A 13,250-nucleotide genomic window follows, 5' to 3' on the forward strand; every position below is an offset into this window, starting at 1 on the left:
GTATCTAGTAACGTTGGTTTCTTCCATTAAACGCTCAGTTGGCTGAAGCCCACTGAGAAATCTGGGCAAACTCAGATTATTCACATTAGAAGCGAGCTTAACTGTTTCCAGAATTCCAATAATTTCTGCAAGACAGAGCTCTCATTATCTTGACCCGTTATGGGATGACATGAAATGAACGGGGGATAGGCAAAATAATGAGAACAGTGGTTGTAATGAGATGGTTGTGTCTGACCGTCAACAATGCAGGTAAGGCACGTGTTGTGCTGGGCTGTGCTTGTTCAGTACGGACTAGGCATCAGTGCAGGTTGTTTACGAGTGGTGCACACTTCCTATTTGCATACAGAGGCCGAGGTCGACGTGCAGTGAAAGACCTAACAGAGTTCCAAGGAGGGCAGATTGTCAGGATCCGATTAGCTGGAGCATCAGTAACCAAGACAGCCAACTTGTTGAACGTTTCAAGAGCAGCTGTTTCAACAGTCATGGCAGCCTACTCAAAACATGGAAAGACGTCATCGTGTAAACGTAATAGTCAGCGTAAATCAGAACTAAATGACAGAGGTCGCCGAACGCTAACACAACTTGTGTCAAAGAAACACAAAACTAGGGCGGCCAAAGTGACTGCAGAGTTCAATAGTTATCTTCGAGACTCCGTATCTATCGACACTGTCGGCCGAGGACTCCATACAGCGAATATTCATGGACGAGCTGCTACACGAAAACATTAGTGAGAATAATCAACATAAAGAAGCGTGAAACATGGTGTCAGGAGCATAACTCGTGGACGACTGATCAGTGGAGACACGTCATATCATCCGACGAGTCAATGTTTTAGTTAATTCCAATATCTGGATGGGTTTACGTCTGTAAAACGCCAAAAGAAGCCTACAATCGTGGTTCCTTAACTCCAACGGTTAGTCATGGTGATGGAAGTGTGATGGTGTGGGCAGCCATACGATGGTATTCTGTCGGTCCCTCATTACTCTCAGAAGCCGTGGTGTCACAGCCAACGATTATGTGAACATTTTAGGGGATCAGGAGCACCCCATGATTCAAATGTTGTTCCCCAACAATGACGCGATATTTCTGGACGATAATGCACCCATTTACACAGGCAGGACAGTGCAATCGAGGTACGAGGAGCTTGCAACTGAACTGCAGCGTCTTGTCTGGACAGCACAGTCCCCGCACATGGACATTATCGAACCCTTGTGGGCTGTATTTGAGCAGATTTCCGCTCCCTCGTCACTACCGGACTTCTTACACTACTGACCAATACAATTGCTACTCCAAGAAGAAATGCAGATGATAAACGGGTATTCATTGGACAAATATATTATACACGAACTGACGTATGATTACATTTTCACGCAATTTGGGTGCATAGATTCTGAGAAATCAGTAACCAGAACAACCACCTCTGGCCGTAATAACGGCCTTGAAACGCCTGGGCATTGAATCAAACAGAGCTTGGATGGCGTGTACAGGTACAGCTGCCCATGCACCTTAAAGAGTAGTGACTGGCATATTGTGACGAGCCAGTTGCTCGGCCACCATTGACCAGACGTTTTCAATTTGTGAGAGATCTGGAGAATGTGCTGGCCAGGGCAGCAGTCGAACATTTCCTGTATCCAGAAAGGCGGTCGTGCATTATACTGCTGAAATGTACGGTTTCGTAGGGATAGAATGAAGGGTAGAGCCACGGGTCGTAAGACATCTGAAATGTAACGTCAATGCGAAGAAGAGGTGAGCGAGACGTGTAAGATATGGCATCCCATACCATCACGCCGGGTGATACAATAGTATGCCGATGACGAATACACGCTTCCAATGTGCCTTCACCGCGATGTCGCCAAACACGGATGCGACCATCATGATGGTGTAAACAGAACCTGGATTCATCAGAAAAAATGATGTTTTGCCATTCATGCACCCAGGTTCGTCGTTGAGTACACCATCGCAGGCGCTCCTGTCTGTGATGCGGCGTTAAGGGTAACCGCAGCCATGGCCTCCGAGCTGATAGTGCATGTTGCTGCAAACTTCGTCTAACTGTTCGTGGAGATGGTTGTTGTGTTGCAAACTTCCCCATCTGTTGACTCAGGGATCGTGACGTGGTTACACGATCTGTTACAGCCGTCCGGATAAGATGCCAGTCACCTCGACTGCTAGTGATACGAGGCCGTTGGGATCCAGCACGGCGTTCCGTATTACCCTCCTGAACCCAACGATTTCATATTCTGCTACCAGTCATTGGGTCTCGACCAACGCGAGCAGCAATGTCGCGATACGATAAACCGCAATCGTGATAGGCTACAAGCCGACCTTTATCAAAGTCAGAAACGTGATCGTACGCATTTCTCCTCCTTAGACGAGGCATCACAACGTTTCACCAGGCAATGCCGGTTAACTGCTGTTTGTGTATGAGAAATCAGTTGGAAACTTTCCTCATGTCAGCACGTTGTAGGGGTCGCCACCGGCGACAACCTTGTGTGGATGCTCTGAAAAGCTAATCTTTTGCATATCACAGCATCGTCTTCCTGTCGGTTAAATTTCGCGTCTGTAGCACGCCATCTTCTTGGTGTAGCAATTTTAATGGCCAGTAATGTAGAAGAGGTTCTGATCGAAGAGTTGCTTAGCATGCCACTGGAAACTATACAATCATTACATGCCAGTAGTCCAAGAAAAATCGCAGCTGTATAACGGGCGAATGGGGGTCTAGCCCCTTATTAATAAACCATTCCCAAGTAAGTACAGGTGTTCAAATTATTTTGCCTATCTGCTGTATTCGCAGTTGCGAACAGAGGCAACCATCAGCTTTACCATGGAATTGCGGCAATGAGAATTTGTGCCGGACCAGGGCCCGGACTCGGAGTTCCCGCACATCGCGAACAGTCGCCTAACCATAAACCTATACGAGTACGCTCCACAGCCAGATCCAAATATCCATACTGTAGTATCCTGCACACTCGTCTAATATAGGTTGCCTAGGAAGCTGTTTTCTCTGATCACTAGAAAGCAAATCATATTAATGGAGTTTACTACGGTACGTTGAGTTGACAATACTTAACTTTGCGTATTAACAAAGATAAATCGCAAGCAAATGGCGACATGCAAATAATCACTGTTCTTCGGTATATACAAGTTCAATGCAAGCAAAAAAATTCCGTTCGTAAGTCATTGCTGGAACGTTTGTATGAGGGCTCGTCTTCCACTGCACCTCGACTAGGCTGCTCGGCGCTTATATTCTTTTGGTATAGATGCCATTCCAGTCGTGGTGTCGTCCTAGTCAGCATACTATTAGCTGTCGTCTCACAGCCCTCTCTGGTCTAGGCGCAAATTGAAACGCGTATAGCGCGTGTGGCGCTGAGGATCAATATCACGCATCAATGCAGGAAGAGAGACAGAACTGGATGACAACAAACTGCAACTGGTGAAATCAACCATTCGGCTGGCGATATTGCAGAGTACCGATATACTGGGTTCCAATGTGCTTACGGCCTTTTTTTTTTAGTAGTATTGTTCCACATACCGCCAAACCACAGTGTTCTAAGGCATGTGGGTCCCATATTCGTTCCACATGACTCACAAGTGGTTGTATTTGTGTTGAAGAGGTTTAAACATGTCACACTTAAAATAAAGTTTGTTGCGTCACGATGGAACAGCTATAAGCTCACCCTCAGGGTGGTTGATGGGTCACGTTGTCCGTAAACATCCCTTTTCGATCTATCCCACGCATGTGCGATAGGGTTCATGTCTGGAGAACATGCTGGCCTCTCTAGTCGTGCGATGTCGTTATCCTGAAGGAAGTCATTCACAAGATGTGCAAGATGGGGCGCGAATTGTCGTCCGTGGAGACGAATGCCTCGCCAGTATTGCTGCCGATATGGCTGCACTATCGGTGGGAGGACGGCATTCATGTACCGTACACTCGTTACGGCGCCTTCCATGACCACCAGCGGTGTACGTCGGCCCCACATAATGCCACCCCAAAACAGCAAGGAGCCTCTCCACCTTGCTGCACTCGCTCGACAATTTCTAAGGCGTTCAGCCTGACCGGGTTGCCTCCAAACACGTTTCCGACGATTGTCTGGTTGAAGGCATATGGTTGCAAAGATGGACCTCACCGTGGACGTCGGGAGTGAAGTTGCGCACCACGTAGCCTATTGCGCACAGTTTGAGTCGTAAGAATGTAGGATCTAATACCGAAACATGGGGCAACTGATGCTTCACGCCTTCATAGTGACTTTATGGTGCCAGAAATGACGCATTACTGGCTATACGTCAGGTATGAGCGAAACCATTCCATTATACTTGGCCAGAAATTAAGACTGCTAATTTTTTGCTAGAAACATGTCATAATCGAAGCGCTCAGAGGGTAGCAAAACAATACTTGCTTCCCCATCTGTTACCTTTATTAAAGCAGATGTTGTGCTGCGATGCTTACCTTGACTGGTATTCGTCTAGCAGGTTCTTTGTAGTTAAGCACTTTGTTAGCTGGTAGTGCACTACATATTTTAAGTCCTTGGATAGTACAGGAAGAATGCAAATAGGTCGGTAATTAGAGGGTGCTGTGACAACGTCCTCCTTATGCAATGTGTTGACCAGTCCCTGTTTACAGGCCTCTGGGGAAGCACTTATGGTTAAGGTGAAGTTAAAGATACCTTTTAATGTGAGCAGTAGTGCTTTAATAACAATCATTTAGACAGTGATGCCACACTGACCAATAGATGCCGATCTGATTATGCTGGATTGCATTTTTTGAAGGTACTTCAAGTAACATGTTTTAGATAGAATTTTTCGTGGCTGGAGCATGGCTGAGAAGCGTATATTTCTGTTGTCGTCTGTTGTTATTATCATAGACGCTGTTGCTACTCAAAAATTTTTATGGAAACCAATGATTCACTCTTTCTTATACTGCACTCGACTTTCTAATTTACGTATATTTTTGTAAATGTAACCACTTCTGCCTTAAAAGTGAATGTATTGAAGACTCTTGCGGTATATGACTCAGATCTAGCAACAATTGTGGAACATGTTTTAGATAGAATTTTTCGTGGTTGGAGTCATTTGCCGGCATGAAGTAATCAATGAGTCTCTGTTTCTTTTGTAGTTCAATTGTGGTTTTAGGTGACGTGAAGTACCAGTTCAGGTCATGGGCTGGGACAATGGGATCAGCTGCAGCTTATACTTTGCCTATATTGAGACCACATGAGCTTTTCCGTTGGAGCTGGTATTTTTTTTGTTGTCGGTTTGTGTATAAACATGCCTGAGTTTTGCATTTCTCACACCCTGACTCACTCTATCCCGCTTCTGCCCTTAAGTAACATGAGTTTCACGTGTGGGGCATAGTTTGTATTAGCGATGTCCCGCGTCTATGAGATTCATGAACTGGTTTACTTCTTCAACTAGTCAAGGTGAAGGTTTGCTTCTTACTTTTCCTCAAAGTTGAGGAAGTGTCACATAGTTGAATAAGTGTAAGTACTGTATGTACTTTCCCTGGCTTGTACGATTACGCTTCTATTTGCTTATATGTTCAAAACTGTTTATTGCGATAGTAGTTAAATAGATTTCTTCGTCATTCCGACAGTTTTCTGCCATTTTCGCGATTTTGGTGTATCTGAAACATCATTTCAACAAAACGTTTACGTATTCATGGTCAGTTTTCGGATGAACTGTTGTTAGTTACATATCTGTTTCGTCACAGTGTAAGTAGGCTGTTCATGTTTTCTCTATGTAAGTAGGCTGTTTAGGTTCTTTTATTGGTAACGCCACCTCTGTATGAAAATCACTGGCTGTGCTGTGTGCAGTCTGTGGCTGCTTTGCATTGTTGTAATACTCGCCATTGTAGTGTTAGGCAGCTGGCTGTGAACAGCGCGTAGCGTTGCGCAGTTGGAGGTGAGTCGCCAGCAGTGGTGGATGTGGAGAGAGAGATGGCGGAGATTTGAAATTTGTCATGAACTGCTATATTTATATATGATGATATCAAGGTAAATACATTGTTCGTTCTCTATTAATATCTTTCATTTGCTAACTATCCCTATCAGTAGTTAGTGCCTTCCATAGTTTGAATCTTTTATTTAGCTGGCAGTAGTGGCGCTCGCTGTATTGCAGTAGCTTGAGCAGCGAAGATTTTTGTGAGGGTAAGTGATTTGTGAAAGGTATAGTTTAATGTTAGTCAGGGCCATTCTTTTGTAGGGAATTTTGAAAGTCAGATTGCGTTGCGCTAACAAAATATTGTGTGTCAGTTTAAGGACAGTCGTGTAGAATTGTTCAAAAGGGGACGTTTCATATGTCGACCCTTAGCCTAGGATACCTCACTGGAATCTTCTGATTTTTTTCTTGTAGTTTGTGTATTTAGTGTAGCTTTTGTTTATTGCTAGCGCGTAATTGTAGAGAGAATCTCCTTTGTAGTTGTAGCCTTTCATTGTTGTACAGTAAAACAGTTGTGGCATGCATATAGATTTGCACCAAGTATTTCGCAGCTACGCTTGCAATTAACTAAATATTATTTTCAGTGCTATGTTAATGTGTTCTCTTATTTTTGCTCTTCAAATTGTGTTTTTCTGTGTTGTCGTGTGAAATACTGTGACAATAATGGCGTGTGAAAAACGTAATACTAGGCTCCAAAGTAAACTGAGAAATGACAGTGAAGACGAAAGCAGTGTGTTAGCGCCGCAGAGTAATGAGTTAACTAATGTTCAATGTAGTAATTTGGTAATTGTGCATAGGGAAATGGAGCGGGCGGCAAACAATGGTGTAGACAGTGAAACAGGTAGTGAACAGGGAAGCGTTATCGATCGATTGGTCGGCAACAGCTCGCCTCAGGAATCGGGAATGACAGAACACAATATTGCAAATACTGCAGACTCAGGTTTTGGGTTCTCACCGTTTTCTCAAATGAGTCAAGACACATTTTCCGCTTGTCAAAATGTGAATGTTGCCGGTGCAACTTCACTGCCGAAAAGCACTGAGGAACATGTTCCAGACACCAGTGCATAATTTTGGTGGAAACAAAGGATGAAATAAGAGGAAAGATATATGAAGTTTTGGGTTGGACTGCAGTACCAAATGTTACACTGAAAACGAACCCTGTCCTTTCCTATTGGTGTTATCCCACTATGTGTGTGTGTACCCTTGTGTATTTGTTTTCTTCCTGTCTCTGTGTAGTTTCATAGAATTTTTTCTTCTTTTAATATTAAGCTACATTCACTATGATGAGGAATACTGTCATCCTCGAATATAATTGGCATTAATAATATGTTATTTACTTTGTAAAGATGTTAGACATTATTAATTCCGTTCTGTTTAATGCTCATGTGTGAAGTTGATGTTTCAAAAGTTATTCTGATCTTTTATGTATGTACTCATGTCATAATTCCTGGAACACTGACGTATATGTTATTTCGATTCTTTTGTAAAGCCTGTACTACAAATGTTATCTGTATTATTATGATTTTAATGATGTGTTTCGTACCTTTGTTATTGTATTCTTATGTTATAAAATTGTAATTGTCACCAGTTCATGATATTATTAACTTGTAAGTTACATTTCACTGCACACGTTTCTGTTGGTCATAGTATATGGACAATATGTGAGAAGTAGGGACTGATAGTGTTTGCACGTGTGTTAATAATTCAGCAAGGGACTGGATAACAGCATTGCTGGTTCTAAGAACAATTCCAAAAAACTTTGTGAGTGCACAAGTGGTGGTTATGGACTTGCTATATTATCCGCAAGACTCTTCAATGGTGATTGTGCACCTGCACAGTCACAACAGATGGCTGCTGGCCGTCTCTACAAGGACTACAGTGGGTCTGCATCTTTGATGGCCCACCAATACCATTATTTCTGCAAGGACTGCACTGGCTCTGCACCTCTGGTGTCTCATCAATACCATTATTTCTACAAGGACTGCAGTGGGTCTGCACCTCTGGTGGCCCACCAATACCGTAATCTCTACCAGGACTACAGTGGGTCTGCTCTGTGATGACCTACCTACCAATACTCTTCAAAATTTCGACTGACTCTGCTGTGGGTTTGCTCTGTTGTGGCCCATTACCTGTCTGCATGTCAAGAGTCAGCACTGTCTTTCCGTTGGAAGGACAACTCTACTTGTTCAAGACTGCATGGAAATCCACTACTTCCGTGTGCATTTTCTTCTATTGCTCAGACTTTGAGTAAAACACTAATATTTTACCGTAATGAACGATCAGGACTGTCTTTATGGACTGTGCCAAAATTTTAGCTTTTGACCAACTTTGTATCAATAAGTGTGTGCATTTGATATCTTTGTTATTGTAATTATGAAAATTTTTTTTTCAAATCTGTATTGGCCACTGCCCAATCCAATTTGTAAAAATTTTTTGTGGGGAGCATGGGGGCTATGTAAGTAGGCTGTTCATGTTTTCTCTATGTAAGTAGGCTGTTTAGGTTCTTTTATTGGTAACGCCACCTCTGTATGAAAATCACTGGCTGTGCTGTGTGCAGTCTGTGGCTGCTTTGCATTGTTGTAATACTCGCCATTGTAGTGTTAGGCAGCTGGCTGTGAACAGCGCGTAGCGTTGCGCAGTTGGAGGTGAGCCGCCAGCAGTGGTGGATGTGGAGAGAGAGATGGCGGAGATTTGAAATTTGTCATGAACTGCTATATTTATATATGATGATATCAAGGTAAATACATTGTTCGTTCTCTATTAATATCTTTCATTTGCTAACTATCCCTATCAGTAGTTAGTGCCTTCCATAGTTTGAATCTTTTATTTAGCTGGCAGTAGTGGCGCTCGCTGTATTGCAGTAGCTTGAGCAGCGAAGATTTTTGTGAGGTAAGTGATTTGTGAAAGGTATAGTTTAATGTTAGTCAGGGCCATTCTTTTGTAGGGAATTTTGAAAGTCAGATTGCGTTGCGCTAACAAAATATTGTGTGTCAGTTTAAGAACAGTCGTGTAGAATTGTTCAAAAGGGGACGTTTCAACAGTGCATTTTAAATTTGAATTTTATACAGTGATATAGAGGACAATTTATGTGTAAGAGACTGAGTATTGAACATCTTGGATCAGATTTATGCTAATAATTTTTCATATTGCAGGGTCGTACCGCTGCGTGTTTGGTTAAGCTGAAAAAAATTATTTTAAAACACCGAGATATATCTGTTCTACCAGCCACCAAGCTCATTTATCTGGGATTTGTGTGCAATCCATGTTTGAAGTGTCAACGAATCTACAGACTGTACTCACAGTATAGCAAATCGAGTCACAACACTCTCTGGTTCGAAAGTTGTTACCGACACCAGCGCTCTAAGCGGTGAGAAAGCAGATAGTCACAAGTATCGTAACGATAAAGTTTAATTTTAATTGCTTTCTACTTAATTAACCGAATAGTTGTTATATTTTTGCATTCCATCCGTTAGTAAGTTACCAAGAGACACGAATTATCGTAAAATACTTGTAAAAACAGCCGAGGCGCAGTGATCCCATTGCATAAGCTGCAACTCATTCATGAAGAAATACTTTCGAATATGTCTATATTTGCAGCAAATTCCCTCGAAAGCAAGAGAATATAAACACGTTTCATGGCTGAGAAGCGTATATTTTTGCTGTCGTCTGTTGTTATTATCATAGACGCTGTTCCTACTCAAAAATTTTGATGGAAACCAATGATTCGTTATTTCTTATACTGCACTCGACTTTCTAATACGCGTATATTTTTGTAAATGTAATTACTTCTGCTTTAAAAGTAAATGTATTGAAGACTCTTGCGGTATATGACTCAGATCTAGCAACAATTGGGGAACTGGTTTCTCCTGTGTTGGAAAACAGTTTTACTGTTTTTGACAATTTACTACATTTGTATGGTTTATCCTTAAACTTCAGTGGTAGTGGCTTATTTGATACGCTAAAAGATATAGTACTACGTTCCATCTAGGTTTCCTACGTTCCACATTCACTGATTTCGCACAAAGTGTAGCGAACAAAAATCTACTTTTTTGGATGACCTATGACGTCTTTCTATAAATGGTCGGGTCTTCTGGTGTTTACTAACAATTTTTGTTATTAGAGGAAAACATTATTAGTCAGTAGATGTCTGTACGTTACAAGAGATCTGTAAATAAACTGTCCTGTAATGCACGGTTTCGTATCTCCCAGAGTCGTTACGACACTGAAGAATCAGTAACGTGGTGTAATTTTTTACTCATTGTCTATTTTTATGGCACTACATACACTCCCTATTTTAAGAATTATGTTACAAATCGGTGAAAACGTTAGTATTCTCACTCATACGTTATCGTATTCAGAAGTGTCGCTTTCTGGCCGCTTTGAGCGCTGTTATCGCTGGCGGTAACAAAAACGAGGCGAAGTGTCGCGACTGTTACGTTGGACTGTGCTGTACTAGAGAGCGGAAGTTCACCGAAAAAGAAACAGTCTATGCGCGAAACAATTTCTCAGGGCAAAGATATGGATAATGTGTTCAGTGCAGTTTCTCATCCTGGGCTATCGCAGTGCGGATACACCAAAAATCATTTAGTTTGTCCGCATGGTGCCCTTGGGAAGAAAGAACGACAACAAAGCAACTTCTGTTTAGGAAATACGACTCTGTAAGTACTGAATGTGTTAGAATATGCTCTTTCATACTGATGTTTAGCGTTTGTGATAAGTAGTGACGGGATAATCGATTGGTCAGTCGATTGCTTTTTCGTTCCTTCTGTTGTTTGAGTCGAATGAAAAAACCGAGTGAAATTAGGTGTGTGAATGTTTCTCACACACTCTCCGGGTTTGAGTGATTGTGTATGTTAAACATCCAACTGACACAACCATCTTATTGGCTTTCAATGAAAATGAAATATCGGAACAGTAATAACAGTGATAGGCGATTTCAGAGTGCAGTGAACGATAATGACTTAAAAATGGCAAAACGATCGAATGTTTCAGTTCAGAACTGAATGTGTCGTATTGCTTCAGACTGTTTTCATTCGGCTGCTCCCACAGACTAGTTTCACTCGAAAGTAACGAATCAATAATAATTCTACGGATAGTAACTGGTACAATGGTACGTTCCCTCTGCCATGCACCTCACTGTGGTTCGCAGAGTATAGATGTAGATGTAGGCAGATACATAAATCCAAAACTGGCGAAATCGACTGCTTCCATTCGGTTGCTTAGACACTTACACTTAAAAGAATGAATGAATAGTCCAACCGACCCATAAAGCTGCAACCGAATCAGTTCAATTGTTTTCCAACAACAGACTGACTCGACTGCTTTTGTTCGGCTGTTCCCATCGCTACTGGTATAGTTTTCGGAATAGAGCTGTGCCTCTACGCTATTCAGGTTCATTAACATTTCAACATCGATTTTACACAAATGCAGAGATTTACTGACGATTGACCTTGAAAGGTATTAAAATAAACGCACCTCCCTATTTTTAAATCATTTCTATTCAGTTTTATTAGTTAGAAGTGTGGTAGTTCCTTGCTGATATACACCTGCAATAAAATCAAATGAGACGAAATAGTTTATTAAGCCTAATGACCTGGACGTTAGGTTCCCTAACTTTAGCGCCAATATATATACACTCCTGGAAATTGAAATAAGAACACCGTGAATTCATTGTCCCAGGAAGGGGAAACTTTATTGACTAGTTTCACTCGAAAGTAACGAATCAATAATAATTCTACGGATAGTAACTGGTACAATGATACGTTCCCTCTGCCATGCACCTCACTGTGGTTCGCAGAGTATAGATGTAGATGTAGGCAGATACATAAATCCAAAACTGGCGAAATCGACTGCTTCCATTCGGTTGCTTAGACACTTACACTTAAAAGAATGAATGAATAGTCCAACCGACCCATAAAGCTGCAACCGAATCAGTTCAATTGTTCTCCAACAACCGACTGACTCGACTGCTTTTGTTCGGCTGTTCCCATCGCTACTGGTATAGTTTTCGGAATAGAGCTGTGCCTCTACGCTATTCAGGTTCATTAACATTTCAACATCGATTTTACACAAATGCAGAGATTTACTGACGATTGACCTTGAAAGGTATTAAAATAAACGCACCTCCCTATTTTTAAATCATTTCTATTCAGTTTTATTAGTTAGAAGTGTGGTAGTTCCTTGCTGATATACACCTGCAATAAAATCAAATGAGACGAAATAGTTTATTAAGCCTAATGACCTGGACGTTAGGTTCCCTAACTTTAGCGCCAATATATATACACTCCTGGAAATTGAAATAAGAACACCGTGAATTCATTGTCCCAGGAAGGGGAAACTTTATTGACACATTCCTGGGGTCAGATACATCTCATGATCACACTGACAGAACCACAGGCACATAGACACAGGCAACAGAGCATGCACAATGTCGGCACTAGTACAGTGTATATCCACCTTTCGCAGCAATGCAGGCTGCTATTCTCCCATGGAGACGTCGTAGAGATGCTGGATGTAGTCCTGTGGAACGGCTTGCCATGCCATTTCCACCTGGCGCCTCAGTTGGACCAGCGTTCGTGCTGGACGTGCAGACCGCGTGAGACGACGCTTCATCCAGTCCCAAACATGCTCAATGGGGGACAGATCCGGAGATCTTGCTGGCCAGGGTAGTTGACTTACATCTTCTAGAGCACGTTGGGTGGCACGGGATACATGCGGACGTGCATTGTCCTGTTGGAACAGCAAGTTCCCTTGCCGGTCTAGGAATGGTAGAACGATGGGTTCGATGACGGTTTGGATGTACCGTGCACTATTCAGTGTCCCCTCGACGATCACCAGTGGTGTACGGCCAGTGTAGGAGATCGCTCCCCACACCATGATGCCGGGTGTTGGCCCTGTGTGCCTTGTTTCGTATGCAGTCCTGATTGTGGCACTCACCTGCACGGCGCCAAACACGCATACGACCATCATTGGCACCAAGGCAGAAGCGACTCTCATCGCTGAAGACGACACGTCTCCATTCGTCCCTCCATTCACGCCTGTCGCGACACCACTGGAGGCGGGCTGCACGATGTTGGGGCGTGAGCGGAAGACGGCCTAACGGTGTGCGGGACCGTAGCCCAGCTTCATGGAGACGGTTGCGAATGGTCCTCGCCGATACCCCAGGAGCAACAGTGTCCCTAATTTGCTGGAAAGTGGCGGTGCGGTCCCCTACGGCACTGCGTAGGATCCTACGGTCTTGGCGTGCATCCGTGCGTCGCTGCGGTCCGGTCCCAGGTCGACGGGCACGTGCACCTTCCGCCGACCACTGGCGACAACAT

This window comes from Schistocerca serialis, chromosome 4 (assembly GCF_023864345.2).
Source record: "Schistocerca serialis cubense isolate TAMUIC-IGC-003099 chromosome 4, iqSchSeri2.2, whole genome shotgun sequence".
NCBI classification, from domain to species: domain Eukaryota; kingdom Metazoa; phylum Arthropoda; class Insecta; order Orthoptera; family Acrididae; genus Schistocerca; species Schistocerca serialis.